Source organism: Eschrichtius robustus, chromosome 2 (assembly GCF_028021215.1).
Source record: "Eschrichtius robustus isolate mEscRob2 chromosome 2, mEscRob2.pri, whole genome shotgun sequence".
Classification (NCBI taxonomy): Eukaryota; Metazoa; Chordata; class Mammalia; order Artiodactyla; family Eschrichtiidae; genus Eschrichtius; species Eschrichtius robustus.
In genome coordinates, this window is record NC_090825.1 from 119,506,037 (window position 1) to 119,533,239 (window position 27,203).

Genomic DNA, 27,203 nt, shown 5'->3' on the forward strand with positions numbered 1-27,203 from the left:
TCCAGCGGGAAGTGCTAAGAGAAGATTTGAAGCAGAGCAGTAACATAATCTGACTTATAGTTTTAAAAGATAACTTTGGCTGCTGGGTGGAGGACAGTTTGTATGGGGGCCTAAGTGGGAGCAGAAAAGCATGAAGAAGCTGTCTGCGTGGTACCGGGGAGACCAGGGCTCCTGCAATAAAGCAGCGGAAGCAGTGTTCTCTGGCCACATGGCTGCCTCAGTACTTTGATACTACAGCAGCATGGCTTTCTGTCCCCCTTCCAGTAGACATGTTAATTCTCCTCTTTTTATTTAGGAATAAACACATGAAGTTTCCTGCCAAGTTATTTTAAATGTTATCCTCTGTCACAGTCAAATGAATTTGTGCTTATGGGTAGACGTGTATTCTTACGCTGGGCTCTTTCTCTTCTCCATCTTCCATTCCTGTTTCGTGTTTCAGAGCCTTACTCATTCATCCTCCTCTTCTCTCTTCCTTTATCTCCTTATAAGGTATGGATTTGGTCAAATCTTGCCCCATTTCTGTGTCAGTTCCTCTTTGTACTGTTAAAATATAAATGGAGCCATATTACAATTTTTGAGAGTTTATTTGAGCAAAAATCATTTCAGATCAGGCAGGGCCCATCCAGAAGTGGTTAGGAGCGCTCCTCTGACAGGGGCTAGGGAGAGACTTACGGAGAGAAAATGTGGAAGCAAAGAAAAGAAGTTCTTTGATTGGCTGTAGCTTAAAGCCTAGTTGGCTGTTTGTGATTGGTTGTCCTTAGGTTTTGATTTCGTAAGCTTGAGGTACTTTCAGGCTTAGATTTTGGTTTGCTTACGTAGGCCGTCACATCATGGCATTAGAACCATCTCAGTCGAATGGCCTCCTTGTTTAATTCATTTAATAGTATCCTTTGATGTTCTGCAGTGGGGAAGGACATCAAAGGTAGAATGAAGATTGCTACAATAAAAATCAGGCATACTTAGTTGTAATCATGCATTTCTTAAGCACTTACTGTGAGTCAGGCACCAAGCTAAAAATTTGCTTCATTTAATTTCTCATGGCAACCTATGAAGTGGGTATTGGTTTTGTCCCCATTTTACAGAAGAAGAAAAGCTCTGGAAAAGTAAGCACATTTCCCCCAGGGCTCATACTAGAGTGAGTGGCGGTGCCAGCATTCAGACCCAGGCTATCTGATTCCAGTGTGCCCTCTGGATTAAACGTCTCACTCCTTCCTGCGCCGTGGTGGGTTGTTTTAGGCTTGGCTAATGAAGCCAATTTGAAATTAGAAGGATGTGGGGCTATGTGAGCATAGAGTGCAGTTCCCTTCTCTGCACCTAAGTGAAATAAACAACATGCAAATTCAAGTCTGAATGCAAATAAGCACCTATTTGTTTTCCGAGTCAACCATTCAAGCATTTTCTGTAGCAAGTCTGTGGCTTTCTGGGTCAGACTAGGACTTGATTGAATGTGATGTTGCTGTCAGTCCAGCTTTGTGCCTACACATGTGTGACAGTCCCCGGAGGCCACACAACACTTAGATGTAGCCCAGCAAAGCCTCTTGCCCACTGTACCTTCCCCCCAAGAGCACAGAGCTGGTGCAGCTGCCTAGCCCGTCCTAGCCTAATGACTTTCTTCATTTTCCTCCCTTTTGTTAATGATATTTGGCCATCACACACACACATACACACACTAAATAGAATTAGGATGTACTGGAAAATGTGACTTCTGTATAGGAAGTTAAAAATCCAAAAATTGCCATCTGGATTTTATGTCTTCTTACACAGTAAGGCTGCCTCTCGAGACGGCACATTTTGGGGGCTGCTTGGCAGCGTCGTTGCAGCTAGCTTCCTCTCCATCCTTCCTGCTCCCAGCTGCTGCGTCCAGCTCTGTAGCTTGTGGGGTAGGAAATAGGTCAGTGGATACAGAATCCAAGGCTGTGCCTTCTTGTTCTCTGACTGTGACCGCTGATGGGCCAGGATGCTTCTCTGTGTCTTTGCTCAGGCTACCACGAAGGCTTCTTTTCTCTTCTTTGAAATCTTAATGAGGGACTTCCCTGGTGGCACAGCGGTTAAGGATCTGCCTGCCAGTGCAGGGGCCATGGGTTCGAGCCCTGGTCCAGGAAGATCCCACATGGCGCAGAGCAACTAAGCCCGCGTGCCACAACTACTGAGCCTGCGTGCTGCAACTACTGAAGCCTGCTTGCCTAGAGCCCATGCTGTGCAACAAGAGAAGCCACTGTAATGAGAAACCCGCACACCGCAACTAAGAGTAGCCCCCGCTTGCCACAGCTAGAGAAAGCCCGGGCGCAGCAGCAAAGACCCAATGCAGCCAAAAAAAAAAAAAACTTAATGAAACCATCCTCTAGCAAAGTCTGGCCCTCATTCTCTGCATAGACAGCCCTTAATTGTTTCACATATTTTATGAAAGCTGATACAGCTTCCCAGAGGAAGGCAAGCAAGGAGAGGGTAAGCATAAGCTCTCACTAAATGCTAACCATTACTACTACCACTGCTACCACTGGTAAAATCCCTGATGCAGGTTCCATGCCTTGTAAGTCTCTTATATTTCTAGAAGAGTGCTGGGTACACAATAGACATTTATTAAACACTTAGTGGCCTAGCTGTATGCTTCTGTGTCACTACCTGTAAAATACTCATTGGTGTTTCCCAAACTTCAGTCATTTCCTCATTACCTTTGCGTATTGGTATACCATCTGTATGATTGTTTTTTTCACTATTCTTCTTTAAATCCATGGATCACTTTGGCTTTACTTGATTTCTTTTACAATTTATTTATTACATCACTTTCACAAATGGAAAAGCAACATCTCATGCATTAAGTAAAAGGGAACTTTGAACCTAATTTATAACTATTAAAAAAACAGTTTGTCCGTTTGCCATCCAAAGACTTCTCCTATATCACCTACGAAATAGGATATTGATGTCTGAGCTTTACTTGAAGGAGGCTGTAGCAGAGGTTCATTGCCCTTTAGACCTTACTTCTTCCTTGTGCTCTAGACCTTTCTGACTGCCAGGATCTGCACCTGTGTACTTGAGGGCTTTGTCCAGGACCATAGAAGGCCACCCATGCCTCTGCCCTGCTCTGTGGGCTCTCAGGGAATTCACATCCCTGAGAGTAGCCTCAACCAATGATGATGGAAATTGGTATAAAAGTACCATAGCTCCCTCACCCCTCTGGTGGGCTACTTCTGAGGCATGGCTTTTATACTGTTTCTTAGAGTTTCTCTGTAGGGTTCAGTTCCAGTCACTTGCTGTAGTTGCTGACTGACCAGCACACCCCTTGTTGGCTGCTTTCCTTCCCTCTATCACCTTTACCTCCCACATCAACTAGTTGCTCTCAAATCCAGGTCTGCTTCTGGGGGAACCCAAACTCAGTCAGGGGTTGCTTGCAAATCAGGAGTCCATGGTCAAGTTTACACTCCCCAGCTGAGGTTTGCATGTGTGCTCTGCATGACTGTGCACTGTCTATGCAAATTTATTAAATCCTGAGTGGGAAGAAGTGTGACCACACTTTGACAAATATTTATCCAGGTAACATGTTTCTACCAAAGCAACAATTTGAAAATATTTTCCAGGAAAAAAGAAATTGAACGAAGTCTAAACAGTTTCTAGTAGTAATGGCTCTTTCCAACACACACAAGTAAACATGAGACAAAGTTTTATTTGGATAATGTCCTCCCATAGAGGAAAGTCAATATGCTAAAAGCCTGGGCGTTATTAAGCAGAGAAATTGGTTATAAATGTAAATAATTACTTTGAGAGAATAGTTGAAGGAGATGTTCACCAAATAGTAGTATCATCACCATAGTGACCATGGTTAATAATTCCAAAATTCTCACAGCTTTATCGTTTGTGCTCTCATTTAACTGAACCCTCTGTATAAAAGCTGTGCCATTGTCTCCTGCAAAAACTTAGTCCAGGCGATGAAATAACAAGACAGCTTGGGTTAAAAGGGCAAGTTTATTCTGCTTTGTTGTTGATCTAGATGCTCGGCTTATTTTCTACTTTGTCTCTTCAGAGACTCCAACATTAGTGCAGTTCCTTTGAAGGACTCCTGTGTGCTTTCTTGACATTCAGACTGTTTTTTCAGTCATTGGTGGGGCCGATTAGCAGTGGAATTCAATGGTCACCCCCAAAATCTAGTCCAGATTTCTAGGTGCTGGGAATATAACAGCGAGCAAAGGAGAATGAGTCCCAGACTTCCTGGAGCTTATAGACTATTAATCAAACAAGTAATTATAAAGCTGAAGTTCTGTGAAGGAAGCAGACAGTATGTTTTGAGAGAGAAATCAAGAAAGTACTTATTTACTCGTGTGAGGATTATCAGTGGAGGTTTTATTCAGCTAGGAGTAACAGAAATCCAATGAACAGTAGCTTAAACAATTTAGGGTTTGTCTCTTCCCATTGGGGGATGAGAAGTCTGAAAGTAAATAGACCAGGGTTGGTATGGCAGCTCTTCAGTGTCATCAGAGTGTTAGGTTCCTTCTAACTTTCTGCCATCATCAGAGTATTGTCCCTGACCTCATGCTGAGCAGAAGGCTGCTGGAGTGCTGTTCGTCATGATGGAGGTCCAGGAGCAGGAAGGGTCAAATGCAAACAGGGCTAGCTTGCTTGCTGGTTGAATTGGCCTCCCTTTTAGGGAAATGTTCCAGAGGTACAATCTTAACAGCTTCTGTTCACACCTCATTGGCTTAAACTGTGTCACGTGGCTACCCCCAGTTGCAAGGGAGGCTGGGAAACGTAGTGTTTTACTGGGAACTTCACCACCAACAAAATCAGAAGGATGCACCTAACAAGAAAGAAGGGAGAATGAATCCTGGATAGGCAACTAGCAATCTCTGCTACAGAATAAAGGTTGGAGAAAGCTCCTTTGAGGAAGTAACATCTAAGCTAATATCTAAAAATGAAGAAGAGTATCCTGTACTAACAGCAGTGGGAGAGGCATTGCAGGAAGAGAGACCAGCAATATAGGAGAGAGAGAAAGAAGGGGAGTAGGAAAGAGCTTAGCTCTCCAGGTTGAGCATCCCATCATGAGCAAGGTGAGAGGATTCTAGCCCTTATCTGGCTTCCAATGAAAGGCACGAGGACTGTAGTCAAACAATAAAAGTATGCTGAGTAGGAATATATATTTTTTAAAATTATTAGCACCTTTAATTAATTATTTATTTATTTAATTTATTATTATTATTATTTTTGGCTGTGTTGGGTCTTCGTTTCTGTGCGAGGGCTTCCTCTCGTTGCGGGGCACAGGCTCCAGACGCGCAGGCTCAGTAGTTGTGGCTCACGGGCCTAGTTGCTCCGCGGCATGTGGGATCTTCCCAGGCCAGGGATTGATCCCATGTCCCCTGCATTGGCAGGCAGACTCTCAACCACTGCGCCACCAGGGAAGCCCCTGAGTAGGAATATTAAACGACCGTTCTCAGAAAGAGAATATTATGTATCATCACTCCTCCATGACTCACGCCTTCCCAAATATCTTCAGTTTTGAGCACTTAGTACTTTTTCCACCAGAAGTATGAAATGGTGGTCCCTCTTCCTGCCAAACTTCACGTCAGCTTTGTTCTGGGCGTAGGAAAAAAAGAAATCCTGTTTCCTGTCCTTTGTTTCCTGGCTGCAGCCTCTGGTTCCGCCCCCTTCTTGGTCTCACAGTATCTATTTCCGCCTGAGGCTCTCAAACAAGCCCACAGATCCCTTTTCTCTTCCACAGTTACTAGTTCGTCACACAGAATTATCAAAGTGGAAAATAACTTCTCTCCCTTTGTGAGGTTTTTTTTTTCCCCTTGGATCTTTTTGTTTTGCTTTATTCTTAGGTTAATTTCCCAGGCTCTTCTTTGCAAAGCCAGGAAGAAACTAAGCAGGTGCTGACGGCCTGGTTCTCCTGGGGAATATACTGGAGCCACGTTGGTTCAAGACCAGAAATGATATAATCAGGTCACTGGCAACAAAACGAAGACAAGGAAAACTCCAGGGTTTTCCATCTTGGGTGTGGAAATTGAGATCTAACACTATGGCCAGGAGGGGGAGTAAAGGGTACCTTGTCTAAGAGAACAGCTTCTGGGTTTGTATAAGTTCTCCCATTTCTAGGCTGGCCGACTTTCGATAAAGTTATTTGACTGTTCTAAAGTTTGTTTTTTGCATTTGTAGAAGAGGAGATAATAGTTCCTACCTAATCGAGTTGTTGTGAGGATTAAATAAAACAATGAAAGTAAAGTGCTTGTTGAGTGCCACATTGAAAGCACTCAACAAATGATCATCATTATTATTACTAGTGAGATTTAGATTGGGTGCATTTTTAATTAAAATAATAAATAATGTTATTGATTCCAACAATGAGAAGAAAATATATGGAAGGTTACTGATTCCTTCATGGAGAGGCTGGCTTGGGAATCGAGGACATGTACAAGATTGGTATCACCCTGAGCCCTTTCTCTATTATGAACTCCTTAGAGTGAGGGTTACTTAGCCTGGATGATATATCCAAACGTGTTCTCAGTTTGAGGTCAGTCCCAGCTATCCAACTCCCCTGGGCAGTGCCAGAGGATGAGGGAGAGACAGCCTGCTCTGGGTTCTCTCTAGGATGTCAGTGGACTAGTCTATAGATAAATGAGAATTCCAGATTTAGGAATTGTGTTTCTCACTCTCACGATGGCAGATAAATCTCTTTGATCTCTTTTGGAAAGGTCTCTTTGAATCTTTCCGCTGGTCTGTTAAAACTCTTCTGACGTTGACTGATTTTCAGAGCTTCATTTCTCCATCCCACCAAACCACTAGCTTCTGGAAATTAATTGTTGACCAAGATGAGAGGATTTAAGCATGGCACCATGAGTATGCCTGTTTTCCATGTCACCTGCATTTAGATCTTTGCTGCGTCAGTTGGGATAAGCTAGGTTATGCTCTAGAATCCAGTGGTCGTAAAATCTCTGTGGCTTCAAACAACAAAAGGTTATTTTGCTCACACTACACATCCAGATCAATCTCAGCTGACCCTGGCAGGGAGAAGGGGGACATATAAAATCAAGTTCTGATTCTTAAAGAGTACTGCCCACATTTCAGTAGCTCAAGTAGGTCCAGGTAACCACACCTAACTTTAGAAAAGAGTTCTCTCGTCCCTGTGTTAGGATTTTTCCCACTCAAATGGGCCTACCTGTAGCCAGTGTGATCTAGTGGGTTTCTTGAACCTTTGAAATCATCTGGCTTGAAATTTTCAAGGACTGACCAGTGATCTAATGAAAATGAGGGAGGGATAGGAGTTTTGAGATGCCCATTAAGAGTCCCTTTTGAGAAGGCAGTAATGTTTCATCTTTGCACTATGTTCAAAATCAAACCTGTTCCATGCCTCACATTTGAGCCTTGAAATGGAAACAGAAAGTTTGGGCCATAAAACAGTCAAGGTTTGTGCAATACCAATGGTTATTTTCCTTGAGAAATGATCAAAGCAATCTTTGTAAGGGTAATAGATTTAGTTTATTGAAACTTTCCCAAGGGAGAGTTCAGGACAGAAGTGTTATGATAAATATGTCCATGTAGCTTCATTGCCTTATTCCCAGTTAATTCTGCTCATAATTTAGAAGTTGAGAAAGTAATCTACATGGTTGAAGGATGACTTCAGATCACACCTGCCACTTAAAACACCAAGAGCACACACTGGAGTTTTGGACTGTTTTGAATGAAATGTGTAAGTGGAGCCAGCAGAGATATCACTATTCCTAAGTGACAGTTTACTGCCTACCTATCACGTGCCTTGCACTGGGCAAATCATTCTGTACACATTATCACATTATCATTCTCCCAACAACAGGCAAGACTGCTGAAGCTTTGGGAGCTTACAGTGTTCTGCCCAAGGTCACTTGGCTGGTACAGGGCCCAGCCAAAGGCCTGAATCCAAAGGCCAAACTCTGAATTAATAGCAGGGAATGAACAAGACTCTACTGAGGGCACCGTATAGACTTGGTGGGAAATTTTAGTTGGTTGTTTATGTCCTTATTTGGCTGTTTTCTACATTTGAGGAACTGAGGCACAAAAGGATATAAGTGGGTCTTATATCTACCAAAGATCAGCTCTAGTTCTGAAAGTAATAAAATAACATTACGCTCCCAGTCCTCGACAGAGAGCATGATAGCTGGATTTGAGCATTTTGTGCGCTAACCAGCCCTGGAAAAAGTATGATTGATACTTCAGCCTTTAGCTTATACTTCCCCTTTCAGATTTTTAGAAACTTCCACTCCTCATAAACTCAAGCCGAAGCATGACTGTGCCTAAAAGATGGAAGAGAAAGAGCTTCCAAGGGTCCCAAGTTCAGAATCATCTGATGCTGTTTAAAGGCTTAACCAAACTTTTACATTGGCTGAATTTCCTAGGGGTACCTGAATTTTCTATTTCCTGGGAAGGGGCTTCTTGACACTAGCCCTTCTTTCTCCTAACCCCGTGCTGGTCCCTAGGTCTGAAGACGCTACAAAATAGTTGTTGGTTCCACAGTAATTTTTTGAGCACTTCCTCCATGCTAGACATGTGTGGTGAAACCGTGTTGGACAAAACATAGTTCCTATCTTCCAGTACTTTATAGTCAGGAAATAGAACATGACACAAACAGTGAGTTCAATTGCCATTGTATTTGAGATGCAGTGCCTCATTTAATACTCTTTCCAATGATGCTTTGGACTAAGCAGGCACCTTCCATTTAAGGCAATAGGGCACAGTGGAAGGAAGGCTTGGGGACAGATAGGGACACACAGATAATAAATGATTAAGTGATTCTATTGCCCACTAGCCCTATTGTTTAACCTTACTGAATTCAGTTTTCCCCTCTGTAAAATGGGGATAATAATATAACTGTGAAGGGCTGTTACAAGGATTAAATGAGGTAATGCATGTAAAACATCCAGCATCATGCCTGGTTCACAGGAAGTGCTCAATAACTGTTAGCTAGAATCATAATAATGAAGATGTCAACAAAGGCAAGAGATAGTAATAACTGTAACAAAGAGATGGGGTAGAAATAAAATACAGGCTGCTGAGAGGAAAGGGTTCAACCACTAAACCGCTAAAGCTGTTTCCTCTGTGGTAGTTATGCCTTAAAATGCATATTTGGATGCAATTTCCAGCCTTCTTTTAAGTACTTAAAGTGTAGGCCTTTTCATAAATTTGTGTGTAAAGGTTGAGATGCAGCTGAAGGAGAGATGGTTTAAATGGAAACCAAGCTCTTTTCCTTTTTCTCTTTTCTTTTCCTTCCCTGAGGTCCAGAACAATGAACCTCGTTTAGATAAAGAGTGTTTACCCAAAGCCTGTTTGCATTTAAGATATTTCAGCAAGACAGTGAATAATCTCTTATCTTATTGAGGCGGTTTTACTGTCATTACTGGAACAAAGATGTCATTATTAAAGTAAACTCGACTTCCCATAGAATGGTCACTTTAGTTAAAAGAGGATTATTCATAATGGCTTTATAAGAATGGAAGCTATGACATCATTATCATATAGAGCACTATCAAAGATCTCGATTCTAAGAAACAGGATTCCTTGGTGGCAAGCAACAGAACCAACTGTGGCTCATTTAACCAAAAAAAAGAAAGAACTTATTAGAAGGGTATGGGGTTGCTCATAGATGCCAAGGAAAAGCTGGCGAACCAGGTTTCTGAAAGCACAGGAACCAGAATAGCTCAGGGAGCAGGGTCCTTGGTCACCCCTACCAGATGAATCAACTTCATTTATTTTCAGTCTCTGCTTCATTTGTCCCAAGATTTAATTCCCTGGGAGAGAAAGTCTGGTTGGCCAAACTTAGGTCTTGGGCCTACAGGTCAGCCAGGGGGCATAGGAGCACCTTGATTGGTATTCCCACCAAGCCTACCTGCAGTGGGAGAGGGGTTGTTAGTCCCAGGAGAAACTGAGGTGCTGCCACCACAAGGGGGACTAGATTATGGGAAGGCAACAAGAGTTTTACGACACAGAGAGCCTCTGGGGAAGAGATGTTATGGAGGGATCATCACCACATGACTTAATGGGGAAACTGAGGCCCTGAATGAAAGTAGTTTGCCTGAGGGGTCACATGTAACAACAGAAATGAAACGTTCTGACTCCTGCCAGCCATATGGGAATTTCTTCCTTATTCTGTCCAGCTTGCTAAAGCAATGGTTCAGAGACCTGGCAGTGTCTCAGGATTACCTGTGGAACTTGTTAAAAATAGAGGAGCTGGGTTTGGCATGGGGCTGGTGCCTCCGTATTTTTAATAAGCTTCTCATCTGATTCTGTTTACAACCAACTTGGAGGCCCACTACACCAAGTCTCCACAGGCTCCAGTATAGAAGAGGAACATTGTAGAACTAAAAATGGAAGAAAGTGATTTTAGGGAAAAGATTCAGGTTTGTTGATAAAAATGTTTGAGGTCCAGTGAGTGTTAGCTATCTTCATGGTTTGGGGTTTGGGGAATGTGAGGACAGGGAGGATTCTTCCTTGTTTATGATGAGCCTAGGCCAACTGGATCAGGAGGTTAGGCTGTTGTCCCAGGAAGCACTTGCAATCGAGCACCGGAGAGAGAGGGCTGGGGCCCCTCTGGGGCTGTCCTGACTATCTGTGGTGCTGCAGGAGAAGGATCAGATTATGTGGGTAGATTACCCAAGTGCTAAGATCTGGAGCACAGAAAAGGGTTGGGAAAAAGGCCTGAGCTGGCACAGACAGGAAAGGGATCTGTTACCTTTATCTTGTTGTCTCATCACAACTGATGACAGGCCAACCTAAGTCTCTTAACCAACTTGGAACATGGAGGAGAAGGAGGAATGCTATTCTTCTGCTGGGAATCTGCATTCCTCCACTTTTCGCCTGGCTACTCACATCCATCCTCCAGATCCTTGCTTAAAGATCGTCCTCCTTCCTGGTCCCCCTAATCTAACTAGGCCCCCTGCTGTTCTCTCTTGTGGGCACCTGTTCTTTTCCGGGGCCAGTTTCTTGGCCGTGCAACCTGGGCAAACATACAGGGCCCTGTACTTAGAAGGACTCCATGCTTAGTTTAATGCTCTGCTGTTGCCATCTTGAAATTCTTCATAATTTTTGAACAAGGGGCTCTCCATTTTCATTTTGACTGAGTTTTGCTGATTATATAGCTGGCCCTGTTCTTTCCTTTCCTTAAACTTAGCACCATTTAATTGCAGTAGCTCTAACATCTAGCTCTATGCCTACCACTATAGTATAGGTTTGCTAAATATTAACTTTAACTATTTGAAATTGTTGTTATTTGTGTTTGACTTATTAAAAAAAACATTCATATGGTTCAACCTAAAATACTCTGGGTGGATGAATAAATGAATGATAGGAAGAAGAAAGATACCTTGAACACAGTGGGTTGCTGACCCAATATCTACTTCCTTCCTTCCTACCTTTTTTCACCAGTTTTGATCCAGTGTCCATCCTTTCCCTAGTGGCTCAGAGGAGGAGACTCCATCCCTAATTCCAGGGCAGATCCTGATCAGTCTGCGTATTCTTTCTCCTAAGAACCATCTTTCTTCTTCCTCTAGACATTGTCACGTTTGAAGGAGACTCCAGGAACTGCTGCAGCCATCTGCCAGCCTAACAAGGAAACCAACTCAAAGCAGAGAGCAGAGGCCAAGGAATTTCAGGAAAGCAGGGCCAGGATATGTTGTGGATGGACCCTAATCTACCCCTGAACTTCTTATTACGTGAGGTAATAAAATTTCTGTATTGTTTGTTTTGGTCATCTATTGCTGTGAAACAATTATCCCAAAATGGAGTGGCTTACAACAGCACCCATTTTATTACAGTTCACAATTTTGTGGGCCAGGAAGCCAAGGAGGCGATTCTTCCGTTCCATGTAGCATCCACTGAGGTCACTCAGTGGTGTTCAGCTGGCCGATGGCCTATCTGAAGAGTCTAGGATGGCTTCCCTCATATTTGGCATCTTGGTGGTGATGGCTCGAAGTTTAGGTTCAGCTGGAACCTTCAACCAGAGCACGTCCATGTGGACTTTCCTGCGTGGCCATCCAAGGTGGTCAGACTTCTTGCACGAGATGCAGGGCTCCAAAAGTGTTGTAAGAGGCAGAAAGTGGAAGATGCCAGGCTCTTCAGGCCCAAGCCTGCACTGGCACAGGATCATTTCTATCATGTACTGTGGGTCAGAGCAGGCACAAAGCCCACCCAGCTTCAAAAAGAGATGACATAGCTTCTACCTCTTGATGGGAAAAATACCAAAGAGTTTATGGCTATCGCTAATCCTCCGTGTTACATAAGTCAACTGGAAACAGGTTTTCTGTTATTTACAGTCAAAAGGATCAGATCATTAAAGAATTTCAAGGTTCTCTCAAGCCTGGGAAGGTATTTCTTCCCGTTCCTCTAATATAGCGGTCTGTAAACTTTTTCGCAAAGAGCCAGATAGTAAATGTTTTAAGTTTTACAGGGCACACAACCTCTGTTGCAACTACGTGGCTTTGCCAATGACGTATGAAACCAGCCATGGAAAATATATAAATGAATGAGATGTGTTCCAAAAAATTTTTATTTATGATCACTGAAATTAGAATTTTGTATAATTTTCATGCGTCATGAAATTTTTTTTTTCCAACCATTTAAAAATGTAAAAGCCATTCTTAGCTTTTGAGTTATACAAATAAAGAAGGCAGGCCGAATTTGGTCCCTGGACCATATTTTACCTACCCCTACTGTTAATGCAGCAAGCTTGCTGCAAGCTCAGGGCCTTTGCATGTGCTGACCTTCTGTCTTGAGTACTCCTCTCCGAGGTCTTCATGTGGTTTGTACCTTCTCTTCATTTGGGGTTTTTTTTTTTTTTTTTTTAAATGAAAGCTTCTTTCTTTCTTTCTTTCTTTTTGGCTGTGTTGGGTCTTCGTTTCTGTGCGAGGGCTTTCTCTAGTTGCAGTGAGTGGGGGCCACTCTTCATCGCGGTGCGCGGGCCTCTCACTGTCGCGGCCTCTCTTGTTGCGAAGCACAGGCTCCAGACGCGCAGGCTCAGTAGTTGTGGCGCACGGGCTTAGTTGCTCCGCGGCATGTGGGATCTTCCCAGACCCGGGCTCGAACCCGTGTCCCCTGCATTGGCAGGCAGATTCTCAACCACTGCGCCACCAGGGAAGCCCCATTTGGGTTTTAACTCAGATATTACCTCCTCAGAACAGCCTTCTCTGATCACTCTATCTAAAATAGTCCCCTAACTCTGAAACATATTATCCCCTTATATTTTCTTTTTTTTCAATGTCTTTTTATTGTGGTAAAAGTCACATAATATAAAACACACTATTTTAACCATATTTAACTGTACAGTTCAGCAGCTCGAAGTACATTCACATTGTTGTGCAACTCTCATCATCATCCATCTCCCGAATTTTTCACCTTCCTAAACTGAAACTCTGTCCCCTTCAAACACTAACTCCCCATTCCCCCGCTCCACACCCCCCCTCACCCCCAGGCCCCTGGCATCTACCAGTGTACTTTCTGACTCTATGAATTTGACTATTCTAGGTACCTCGTATAAGTGGAATCAAACAGTATTTGTCTGCGCTTAACGTATATTGGAATGCATTTTAAAAATTAATATATATCCTGCAAACAGATTGTACCTGTTTTTTTCCCCCTGTGCTATACAGTAGGCACTCACCAGCCAACTACTTCATATATAGCAGCGTACATACATCAATCCCAATCTCCCAATCCATCCCACCCCTCCTCTCCCGTTGGTGTCCATACCCCTTATATTTTCTTGATAGCACGTCTCATTGTCTGACGTTTTGTTCATTTATTTGTTACACTTATGTGCTACCTCTTTTTAACCTTCACTGGAGTAGGACCTAGAAGCAGGCCTCTTGCCTGTCCTATTCTCTTCTGTACACCCCTTACCTAGCACAGTGCCTGGCATGTAATAGATGCTCAATTAAATATTTGTTGAATTTGAGTTGAACGGTTACAACGCAGTGCTCTGGGGCTTGACAAGAACATGGAAGGCTACTGAATTTATACTTATTGAATGAGAGAAAGATAATTAAAGCAGAAGAAGGAGATCACCTTGTCATCTGCACTCAGAGAAGCATTGGTTCCTTTGTTATTTCCCTGTGTTTCAGGTAAAAGCCAAAGGAAAAATTCTTATCCTCTTATATAATTCTGAAGAAAGTTATTTTCCATTCTTGGCAGGTGTCTCCAAACAGGTACCTTGCCTGTTTGGAGGCAGGAAAAGGGGATACAACCTTACTTGAGGAGAGAGAGTGTCATCTTGGTAGTTGTGAAATAGTGTTTGGAAGCTAGATTCTTCTAGACCACTAAGGTATGATTTCCCAGAAATTCCCAAGATTCCTGAGGGAAAATGGCAAAGGTCCTGGGTGTCACGGCAACAGTAGAGATGACAGAGTTGGGAATCACATCAGGCTAAACTTGTCATCAGGAGGGGAAAAAAAGCAGCAGGTACGACATTTGAGACAAGAAGACTTGAGCTCAAACAGAGTGTACCGAGTGGTGTTGGGTGGTGGCCAGAACCCAACCATTTGGCAGTGGGCTTTCCAAGCCTGGGCACAGAAGTGGCTTCCATCCAGTCCTGCCTCTACTTATTAAAACAAACAATTGGCAGGGTAGAAAGAGCCTGCTGTAGGTGAATACAATAAACAGGAAGAGTCCATGGGAAGCAGTGAGGGCCACAGCGGTGGATCTTAGAACTTAGGGCTTTGTAAGTTCAGTGAGTTCAAGTGGTGAATAGAGCTCTGGGACACAAAGTAGAGAAATGGAGAGGGAGGCTGATGCAGGAGGTGACGGGAGGCTGACCTGAAAATGCCGAGTGTAGTGTGGATTGCATTCATAGGATGGCTGGCCGAAGGAAATGACTTCGACTTTAGACAGTTGATTTCCAGTTGGTGGGTGAAGCAGAAAGAAGAGAGGTGGTATTGTGTCTCTCATGTGGACTTTTTGGTTGCAAGTGGTGGAAAAGCTAACAAAATGTTGCCAAAGTTTAAAAAGGGAATTTTTTAGTTCACGTAATTGAGAAGTGTAGCTTCAGGTGTGGCCAGATCTGGGATTTCAAAGAATGCCTTTAGTACTTAGTCTCTCTCTCTTTCTTCATCTCTCAGCAATTCTTTCCTCTGTATTAGCTTCATCCTCAGACAGGCTCTCCCCGTGATGAAGTGGTTCACATTAGCTCCTGGCGTATACCCATCCAGCTTTAAGTTCAGTAAAGAATATCTTTGGCCTGGTCTCTTTAGCAAGTCCAAGAATACTATCTCATTGCCTGATTGGTCATGTGCCCATTCTTCAGCCGGTCACTGAACCCAGGGGGTTGCAGTGTTTTATTGACCAACTCTGGGTCACACGCCCTCTCCTTGAAGCCCAGTGCAGTAAGCTCCACCCAAATGACCTGGACTAGAAATGGGGAAGAAAGTGGTTCCCCAAGAAAAACTCAGGTGCCGTTACCATAAAAATGGGTATGGATGCTGGGTAGGCAAAAAACAAAACAAAATGAAAACAATCAAAAACCAGATGATCAGATGTCTGCAACCAGTAATCACCACACTCACATAGAATTGACCAGAAGCCACCATCTCTATCACTAGCACATGAAAATAATACTAACTAAATGCTATCAGCAGGTCTTAGACATTCAGCTGTTCTCATACTGACAAAGTTATATCCTCTGGTTTAAATCAGCATTAGGGAGTTAACACCAAGAACAGAAACTAATCATTGTAAATGGAAAAAAAACAGTTATCCAAAGTGATTTAAAGCAAAAGCACAGAATAGCACAAACTTGGTAATTAAATTTGGTAACTAGAAATTCAACTATTGCCCAGTAGCCCTTGGATTTCAAGGTTCCAAAACTCTAGAAAAAAAGAAATGCTCATTTTTATCTAGATTTTTCTAGAGACCTATTTCACCTTCAACTTAGAAATCATTCATGAAGCCTTTCTAATACCTGATAATGTGTGTGTACTTGGGTCCTATGTGTACCTCACTTTATTTCCATGACACCACACCCTTCCAGTCCCCCACATTTCTGACTACTCCATTTCTGTATCCTTTGCCCAACCCTGAACCATTGATGTTTTCTAGAGCTTCATTGTCGATTCCCAGCTCTTCTCTTCTTACAAACTCTCACAGGGTAGCTCTTCATTCATTCTTTTCAACAGGTACCCAAGGAGAGCGTCCTTTGTGCCAGGTACTGTGCCAACCATCCTTGAAGGTTAACTCCTGATCATCCCATGTGCTAATGACACCCAACTCTCTGAAGTCCAGACCCCTCTCCCTTCAGATTCACACTTGGACATTCACAAGGTAGGTACTTTATAAATAGTTCTTGAATGAATGGATAAATGAATGAATGCTTTTCCCTTAATGTTTCAAGTTCAACATACCTAACAATGAAATCATCTTCCTGCCTGATCCTATTACTACTTGTACTTGGTAATACCCTCAAGGATAGAAACCTCGGTGTTATCCTTGTCTCCTCCTTCTTGTCTCCTTCACATCAAGTTCCACTAATTTTAACTCAATATTTCTTAAGTCTGTCTGCTTCTCCCCCATCTCCCCAGCTCCTGCCCTAATTCAGACCTGCAGCACCTTCTACCTGGACGCTGCCATAGCCTCCCTACTGGTCTGCCTGCCTCTAAGCGTGTTCGTGTAGCAGTCACACTCTCCTGCTTCAGTGGCTCTCTGTTGCCTATGAACAAAGATCATACTCCTTAAAATGCTAAATAAAGTTCCCTGTGTCCTGCTCTCTGACTTCCTTTCCAGTCTCACCTTAAGAGTGGTTTGCCTCGAACGTTTGTGGTTTCCTACACACAGCACAGAGATTCATGGCTTTGCTCATGCTGTACCTCCTGTTTGGAATATGACCTACCCTATACCCCCATTTCTGCACATAATTTAAGCTTCAGCTGAGGTGCCATATCCTCTAGGAGGCCTTGTCAATCCTCTTCAGGCTGAGCTGGGTGTCCTCTGGTCGGCTTTCATAGCACACTGGGCATCCCTCTGTCATTGCACTATTAAGATCAGGTCCTCTTGCTGCCACCTGGTTTCCCTTGTGAGTTCCTTGAAGACATGGGCATGTCTTGTTCATCCTTGATTCCCCAATGCCTAGCCAGTACCTGAAACACAGTAGGATTTCCATAAATGTCTGTTGAAAGTCTATGTTTCCTCTTAAGTAGAGCAGGTGTTTTAGCCTTGGTACTTTTATAGTGTGAAAAAGGCACCCCCTAAAATACTGAAAGCTAAAGGGTATGTTATTCAAGACCAAGATCAAGATCGTCAAGGGTTATCAGCAGAAACTTGGAGGTAGTCTAATTTCCATTTTCTGGCCCAAAAGATTAACTCCAGGCAAATGTTGAAGACCCTAAAATATTTATGCTGATCTGATACCATGGGATCAGAGAATGACTAATTTAAAAAATCAGGCATTTCTCCAGCGTAAACAGTTTATTTACTTATAGTCAGATCTTTTAAGCCTTTTCCCAAATTTTCAGACTAATATTTTCTAAATTAATTTGAAATCCATATGGATTGTCAACCAGTTGGAGCAGAGTGAGTTGGGGGAAAAGATGGAAATGAGATGAGAAGAGGTATCCTGGGTCAGATCATGCTTTTCCTTTACTTTGGAAAGATGGAGAACCATTGGAGGGTTTTGCTCAGAGCAGATTATTGATGCAATTTAATGTGTAATGTTCAATTTAAATCTGGCTGCTTGAAGGAGACTTAACTACAGGCAGTACGGGCAGAAGTAGAGAGACTAGTTTGGAGGCTGCCGTAATAATCTAGGCAAAAGAGGATGGTGGCTTGGACCAGCGTGGTAGCCAGGAGGTAGAAAAGTAGTCAGATTATAGGTGTATATTGAAGACTCAGTCAAGAGAATTTGGCAGTGATTAGATGTGGATTGTAGAGAGGGAAGAAAAGGACAGCTCTAAGGGTTTTGGCTTGAACAACTGCAAGGATGGATTTGCCATTGGGAAGAGCAGGTTTGGGGAGAAAACCAAGAGTTCAGTTCTGGCCTCTTTTTAAGTTTGAGATGTCTATTTAGATATGTAATACAAGGCGAGTATTGAGCATTCAAGTTGTGTGTACCTGCCTGGAGTTCAGAAGAGAGGTCAAAGTGAGGATAGATATTTGGAGGTTATTAGTGTGCAGATGGTATTTGCAGCCATGAGGCAGGTTGGGGTCACCTAGGAGGTGTGTATGGAGTGGAGGTTTGAGGATCAACCTGGAATGATCCAGTGTTCAGAAGTTGGGAAAATGAGGAGGAATCAGCAAAGGAAACTAAGGAGGAGAAGGACCAGTGAGAAAGGAGACCCAAGAGGCAGTGAGTGGGTGGTGACCCAGAGGCCAAGTAAAGAAAGATTATTGTGCCTGAAATAAGAAACAACCTACCAAGTTCTAATTTACCCGAAGTCTCATTGGATAGTGTATTTCTGTATGCATGCACACATGCGTGTGTGTGTGTATAATTTTTTTGGCCTGGGGTCGCCCAGCTACCATATATTTCCCTTGTTCCCTCCCCCTAGAAATTCTGAGTCCATGTGGTCCCAGACTTCATTACTGGGTCTGGGTGGTCGTGAATTTTACTAGTTCTCTTTTCCTCTTGTGGCCACTACAAGATCAGTTCACCTTCGTTTCTACACTTCTAAGGAAAGCCTGAAGCACTGAGCACCTGCCAGGGCTGCCCATTCATAAAATCATTCATTTATTCATTCGTTCATTCATTCACCAGATAGTTACTGGGAATTTACAATACACAGACACTGTCCTAGGCCCTGAGGTTACAGCCATGAACCACATAGTCGCAGCACCATCTTTGCCAACTGGGAGCTTACATTCTAGCAGAATGGGGAGGAGTGGGAGAGAGGGAGACAATGTGTGTAGGGGGCCAACAAATAAACAAAATAACTTCAAATTGTTATGTCTACACTGAAGAAAACAATCAGGGGTCTAAGATGTAGAATAACAATGAAGACTAAGACTGGGGACTAGTTTCCAGTAAGAGGGCAGGGATGCTTCTCTGAAGACTAAGATCCTGATGTCTCCAAAGTAACCAGCAAATCTTTTTCTTTTAGGTCCTGAAATGAACCTGGGCCTCTTATAGAACAAGGGCGGAAACCTACCTCCAGTTCCATCTTTACGTGAGCACCCGCCCTCGACAATGTATGGGATTATGCTGAAAAATCAATCTTTTACAATTTCACCTAACATCTGCCAGAGGAAACAAAAGATTATTAAAAGGGGACTTATCAGAGTTCATCTTCCAACGAAGTGGTTAGTTACCATTTAATTTAGCTAACATTTTTTTGGGAACACTTACTGCAGTGCAGACACTGGTCTAAGTAAGCTTTTTATATGCATCCTATCATTTAATCTTCACAAAATTCCTGTGAGGTAGGTACTGTTATTATCCCCATCTTACACTTAAAAATCTCGAGGCTTAGATGGATTAACTCCAGGGTCACACGGCTAGCAAGTGGCAGGGCTCTGGTTAAAACCCACGTCTGTCTAACGTTCAAGATTTTGCTTTCGGCATTCCTTTGAAAAAGATGATTTGAGGACATTCTTAACTAGGTTTTAAGTACTACATTCCTTATCTTCACAAAATTTTGTCAGGTAAGAAACAAAAATACAAGTTTAGAGGTGCTACGATTTCTCTGTAGTTGAATAATCTTTGGGGTATTTCACTGACAAACTTGTTTTAAGTGGTGTCAAGCAAATCCCTTCCTAAAGTGAAAGTATGTTGGTGATTTCAAGTTTGAAAACAGCCTTACGTTGTCTTCCAGGAATGCTATAAACAGAAATTCAAGGAAGTATTTCAACTAATAAAGATAAAAATATTTTTGGTAGAGCATCAAATGTTTAGGTCTTATTTCTTAGCTCAGCTTAAAAACCACAAATTTAATATTTTTTTTTAGCAGGTGTGGTAAATTGTGAGATTTTAAACGTTCATATAATAGAAATTCAAGTTATAATTTATTGAGCATTTATTGTGTGCCTGACAATGTACTGTGTATATTATTTTACTTGTTCTTAACTATAGTTCTATGAGATATTAATTATCATTCCTGTTTTGAAGATGAAGACATTGAGACTCAGTTAAGTAACTGAGATTCAAAACCATGTGTCAAAGACAGTGTTTAAACCTAGGAATGGAAACCCTATGTTCCTTTCATTATAAGACCTTATTTCTGATTCAGGCTTCAGAAGGTATCTTTTCTTATTAGACTATTTTCATTCTCTAAATAAGTGACCTGGGGGAAGTATCGTCCCTAGTATTCAGTTTCCTTGCCTTTAAAACAATGAGATTGCACTGGATGTTTCCCATAATCTCTTTTTGTTCTTCTTCTTTTAAAAATTATTTATTTATTTATTTATTTATTTATTTTTGGCTGTGCCAGGTCTTAGTTGCGGCATGTGGGATCTTCGTTGTGGCATGCAGGATCTTTTTTTTTTTTTTTTTCTTTCTTTTTTAAATTGTGGCATGTGGACTTCACGTGGACTCTTAGTTGCAGCATGCAGACTTCTTAGTTGTGGCATGCAGACTCTTAGTTGCAGCATGCGGGCTTCTTAGTTGCAGCATGCGAACTCTTAGTTGCAGCATGTGTGTGGGGTCTAGTTCCTGAAACAGGGATCGAACCCAGGCCCCCTGCATTGGGAGCACAAAGTCTTACCCACTCTACCACCGGGGAAGTCCCTCTTTTTATTCTGAAGCTCCACGGTTCTGTGATTCCATAAATAGTTCAGTTCAAAGATAATTCATTGGCGTTCAGTGGGACTCCTGCCTTTATCATTCTTTAAAATTGAAAACAGTAGGAAATTAAATCTTTTAAATCAATTTAGTAGATCTATCTACTGTCAATATTTTCTCTTTTATATTCACGGATATATTATTTGATCCTTCTTAGTTGCAGAATGTTTCCCCACTGTCATTTATAATACTTATCAGTAACAATAGCTCTAAGAAATAGATTTGAATTGCTTTCGCTAACTTAGAGCTGGGAAAACAGGTTATTCCAGTGCTTTAATGTGGTCATGGTTACTCAGTGCCAAGGAAGGATTGGGACCTACACCTCTGGAATTTCTAGCCTTACTCTGTGTTTGGTCACTCATTCTTTCATTTGGTTAGCCCAGGGGTCAGTATCCTATGGTCTGTGGGCCAAATCTAGCTCACTGCTTGTTTCTGTATGGTCTACAAACTAAGAATAGGTATTACATCTTTAAATGGGAAGAATAATAAAAAGAAGAATATTTTGTGACACATGGAAATTATGTGAAATTCTAATTTCACTGTCCATAAGTAAAGATCTTTGGGACACCACCACCAAACTCCTTCATTGATGTAGTCTATGGCTGGTTTCCTGTCACGACGGCAGAGTCAGGTAGGTGCAGCAGACCCTGTGGGGCCCTTTATCGAAAAGTCTGCCAACCTCTGGTTAGTCTGTGTTAAAGAAATTAAACAAGGAGGCCAAGGAGGCCATCAAACTGAGGTGGCTCTAATGCCTTGGTGGCCTGTGTAACCAAAACCTAAACCAAGCCAGTCAGTGCACTGGAATCTGAGAAAATGAAACTTAAGAACAACCAATCACAAACAGCCAACGAGACTTTCCCAAATAAGGCAACCACTTAAGCTATAGCCAATCAAATAGTTTCTTTGCTTTGCTTCCGAGTCATCGCTCCTCGCTCCTGTGGGTGGAGTGCTCTTAACCACTCCCAGTTTCATGCTGCCCAATTCTAATTGATGTTTGCTCAAATAAACTCTTGAAGATTTTAATGTGCCTCAAACTTTTAACATCTGTCAAACTGTGTTGATAGTCTACTATTGCTAGCCTCTCTGCAGGTCACAGGGAACACAGCAGCCAACAAGACACACAGGTTCCCTTGGACCAAGTCACTTTTTCTTAACCATCAAATAAAAGATAAAACAAACAATAAACAAAGTTGGAGGGACAGAGGACTTCCAAGTTTTAATTTGCCAAAGGATATTTAAAAAGACTACAGCTACTATCTTCACTCATCATCTTAAAAAAAAAAAGAAGTACGTTAATACCAAAAAATGAGTATACCAATACCAACTATGTAGGAAGGACATATCTCAAAAAACACTCATTTAAGTGGAATACATGTAGCTTCATAAAAAACTCATTACACAGTCACTGGTGGTTTTTTTTTTTTTTTTTTTTTTTCATTTCATGACAGATCAGAGAAAACTTCTTTCTGGGCAGGCCCAGGTCATCAGACCAGCTTTGGGAAGCATAGGGGTAGTTCACACTGTTACTTTTTAGACAACGCAACCTTTAAAATATGTCTAGTTTTTAAATTGGAAAATGTTAGTATTTTAGTTTGAGAGTATTACAGCCATGAGTTTTGTAATAAAATTTTTTTATAGGTGAGTTTTGGGTAATAAAAATATAATGATGGGGAATTCTGGAAAAGAAATACAAAGGGAAGTAGGGAAGAAAATAAAAGAAATCTGGGACTTCCCTGGTGGTCCAGTGGTTAAGAATCCGCCTTCCAGTGCAGGGGATGCGGGTTCAATCCCTGGTTGGGGAACTAAGATCCCACATACCGCAGGGCAACTAAGCCCGCAGATTGCAACTACTGAGCCCGCGCACTCTGGAACCTGCGCACCACAACTAGAGAGCCTGTGCAAAGCAACTAGAGAAGCCTGCACGCTGTAATGAAGAGCCCGTGCAACGCAACGAAAGATCCCACATGCCGCAATGAAGATCCCGTGTGCTGCAACTAAGACCCGACACAGCCAAATAAATAAATAATAAAATAAATTTAAAAAAATAAATAAATCTGCCATCACCCACTGTTGTAGATACAGCAGATATTATATCCTCTTTGCCTAGTGTTCAGATGAAGGTAACCCATTTTAGTATTGATTTTTCATACTGGCTTCTCCCTAGAAGAAATTGATGGAATAATTTCTCTTTTGAAATATTGCCCTCCTCTGCCCCCAACAGTGCCACCTTCAATAGACCCAGGCACCTACTAAAAACCACAGCATCACCTCAAAACCAGAGCCATCTAACAGAATATGAATTCCCATGGAAGAAAAGTTCATCCATTAATAAGTATTTAAAGTTGGATATGGTAGTTTTCTAGTTGCTTTAGAAAGTTTATTTCCCCATGACAAAATTTCTATTTTGTAACCACTGAAATGGCAACCAAATGATTAACAATTAACCCTTTCTCCTTATTTCCCTATTCCTGTTGTCTGTGATATTGTTCATTTCCTGAATGTGTTTCCTAGAGCACTGTGTGGAATGTAACACTGGAGGAAAAACAGGATTCTGTGTTCCAAGAAATATGAGAAATACTGGGTTAAGCAAAATCTCAAAGGATTATTTACTGCAGGACTTCTCAGGACCTCTGATATGCTAATGTGCATTTAAAGTATGCACATGTATGAGAAGATCCAGAGGCAAGAAAGAGAGCAAGGTGTACGGGCCTACTTTAGTTTAGGTTATTTTGCGTAAGTAAGCTGATTAATGGTCATTTCAGCAGCAACAATGGTAAGAAATAGGCCAGTTACTTTTATTGATCCAAGTGACCCTGAGGCTGTACTGAAATTGTCTTCTGACAATTTTCTGGTTTCATCTCAGCTTTTGAATAAGTTTATGTTTATTAATGGTTTATTGTTTTTCTTAAATATCTTTCCTCATTTAATACACATTCCTGCCCTGTAAATCAGATATTGTCTTTACTCTAAATGTTTAAGAAAACTTTCTTATAAACTTGACCAAGGAGGTGAAAGACTTATAGTCTGAGAACTATAAAACACTGATAAAGGATACTGAAGATGATTCAAAGAAATGGAAAGATGTCCCATGCTCTTGGATTAGAAGAACTAACATTGTTAAAATGGTCATGATCATATTACCCAAAGCAATTTACAGATTTAATGTGATCCCTATCAAATTACCCATGACATTTTTTCACAGAACTAGAACAAAGAATCTTAAAATTTATATGGAACCATAAAAGACCCAGAATGGCCAAAGCAATCCTGAGGAAAAAGAATAAAGCTGGAGCATCACACTCCCAGACTTCAGACAATACTACAAAGCTACAGTAATCAAAACAGTTTGGTATTGGCACAAAAACAGACATATGGATCAATGGAACAGAATAGAGAGCCCAGAAATAAACCCACACACCTATGGTCAATTAATCTTCCACAAAGGAGGCAAGGATATACAATGGGAAAAACACAGTCTCTTCAGCAAGTGGTGTTGGGAAAGCTGGACAGCTGCATGTAAATCAGTGAAGTTAGAACACATCCTCATACCATACACAAAAATAAACTCAAAATGGATTAAATACTTAAATATATGACACCATAAAACTCCTAGAGGAGAACATAGGCAAAACATCCCCTCACGTAAATTGTACCAATGTTTTCTTTAAGTCAGTCTCTCAAGGCAATAGAAATAGAAGCAAAAATAAACAAGTGAAATCTAATCAAACTTACAAGCTTTTGCACAACAAAGGAAACCATAAACAAAATGAAAAGACAGCCTATAGACTGGGAGCAAATATTTGCAAACAATGCAACCAACAAGGGCTTAATTCCCAAAATATACAAACAGCTCACACAACTCAACAACGACAACAACAACAACAACTCAATCAAAAAATGGGCAGGAGACCTAAATAGACATTTCTCCAAAGAAGACATACAGATGGCCAACAGGCACATGAAAAGATGCTCAACATTGCTAATTATTAGAGAAATGCAAACAAAACTACAATGAGGTACCACCTCACAGTGGTCAGAATGGCCATCATTAAAAAGTCTACAAATAAAAAATGCTGGATAGGGTATGGAGAAAAGAGAACCCTCCTACACTGTTGGTGAAAATATTTATAAATTGGTGCAGCCACTATGAAAAACAGTATGGAGGTTCCTTAAAAAACTAAAAATAGAGTTGCCAGATGATCCAGCAATCCCACTCCTGGACGTATATCCAGGGGAAACTCCAATTCGAAAAGATGCATGGACCCCAGTGTTCATAGCAGCACTATTAACAATAGCCAAGACATGGAAGCAACCTAAATGTGTATTGACAGGTGAATGGATAAAGAAGATGTTGCATATATACATAATGAAATACTACTCAGCCATAAAAAAGAATGAAATAGTGCCATTTGCAGCAACATGGAGGGACCTAGAGTTTATCATACTAAGTGAAGTTAAGTCAGAAAGAGAAAGACAAATACTATATGATATCACTTATATGTGGAATCTAAAGTATGACACAAATGAACTTATTTATGAAACAGAAACAGACTCACAGACATAGAAAACAAACTTACAGTTACCAAAGGGGAAAGGGGGTGGGGGGCAATAAATGGGGAGTTTGGGATTTAGCAGATACAAACTACTCATATAAAATAGATAAACAATAAGGTCCTAATGTATAACAAAGGGAACTATATTCAATATTCTGTAATAAAGCATAATGGAAAAGAAAAAAAAAGAAAACATCCTTAAAAGTAATAATTTTCCATTTTGGAAACTACCTAAGAACCACATATTAATGCAGATGACCAAATTTCAGGAGGAGGTAAAACAGTAGGTTTTGTGATTAGTGCATTTTATCAGTTAGGGGTGTGTTTGGCTTTGAGTAGCAGCAAACCCCATTAACGGAGCTTAAAGAGGTTATGTTTTTTCCCCTTCATGTGATGAGTAGTTGAGAGGTAGGCACTTTGGGGATAAGCGTTGTGGCTCACAGAAGTCACCAAGGCATCTGGCTCCCACTCTCTTCCTCCATCAGTCCTTAGCATGTGGCATTCCTTCTCATGATTGCCAGATGGCTGCTGTTCCTCCATGCATTGTACCCACATTCTAGGCAAAAAGAAGAGGGAAGGAAGGTGGGCAGAAGGTGTGTGTTAGTTGTCTCCTTATGAAAAAAAAAAAAACCTTTTCCAAAACCCTACCCAGTAGATTTCCAATCATATCTCAATGGCCAGTAAAGTGGCCCATGGCCACGAGCAGCTGTGAGAAAGCCGGAGGAATTGAAATCTTTAGCTGGGCACTTGAGGTTCTGCTAGTAACATAGCCTAAGTCTGGAGCTACACTACCAGTTAGAATCTCAGCTCTGTTGCTCAGTGGTTATGTGACTATAGGTGATTCATTTTCATTTTCCTCCCCTATAAAATGGAGATAAGCTAATAAGAGTGTTGTCATGAGATGAAGTTTTATAAAGTGTTTAGAAGAGTATGTGGAACATAGTAAATGTTATATAAGTACTTCTTCAGTAAATGAGTAAAGAAGATGGGAGAATGGACATTGGATAGAAAAGCAGCAGGCATAGAATAAATAAATTATTAAAAAATGGAAATAAAAATATTGCTAACATATAAAACAGATTTGTGTAGTAGAAGTAATATGAGTTTCATTGATTTCTTGAGCCAAAGAATGTTAATTAAGTGCTGTTACCTCCCTTAAAGAACTGCAAGCCAGTGGTTTTATAAGGATAGATTACTCTTTTTTTCTTTGGAGGATAATGAGAATTTCATGTCTGCTTCAGTCAGTTGCTACTACATGAATTGTAGGGCCTGGGATTTAAAGCCAAAACAAATTAGAGGCTAATATAATGATTGATGTATTGGGGACATACTAGCAAAAGGTCCTGGAAAAACACATACAATTCTCCTCCTCTCTCATTCATGTGTGATTTTATTCCATTTTTAGGTATTTGGCTATTATTATCAATTTTTTAACATGTGTAAAATGTCTTTCTGATAGACACCTTGTATGGAGATAGTTATTGAAGGCAGATAAATTTGAGTAATAAGCCTAGGTCCACCACTAACTATGTGACCTTAGGCACCTTACATCTCGAAGCCTTAGCTGCCCTGTCTATTGGGTGGGCCAAAAATTTCTTTCGGTTTTTTCCATAAGATGGCTCTGGTAGCACTTAGTTGTCTTTAACTTCATTTGAAACAATTTTGTTAGATTGTATGCGACAGCTGTCATATCAGCGTGCATTTAAAAATAGACTTAACAAAGTTGGTGAATTTTTGTGTAGCCATTTTAATATTGAAGATGGAAGAAAAAACCAGCATTTCGGCATATTATGCTTTATTATTTCAAGAAAGGTAAAAATGCAAGTGAAACGCACAAAAAGATTTGTGCAGTGTATGGAGAAGGTGCTGTGACTGATCGAACGTGTCGAAAGTGGTTTGCAAAGTCTCGTGCTGGAGATTTCTTGCTGGATAGGCTGCATGGTTGG

At 41.3% G+C, this 27,203-nt stretch overlaps 1 long non-coding RNA gene across 1 annotated transcript in view; it reads left to right on the top strand.

Annotated features, from left to right (window-relative positions):
* The window catches only part of LOC137759634 (uncharacterized), a 142,006-nt gene extending 122,793 nt beyond the window's left edge, over positions 1 to 19,213 (top strand). Inside the window, exons 5-7 of the long non-coding RNA XR_011073117.1 lie at positions 11,505 to 11,671; positions 16,116 to 16,260; positions 19,029 to 19,213. This is a non-coding gene — a long non-coding RNA (uncharacterized lncRNA). The remainder of the gene's footprint in view (positions 1 to 11,504; positions 11,672 to 16,115; positions 16,261 to 19,028) is intronic.
* The last annotated feature ends 7,990 nt before the right edge of the window (positions 19,214 to 27,203 follow it).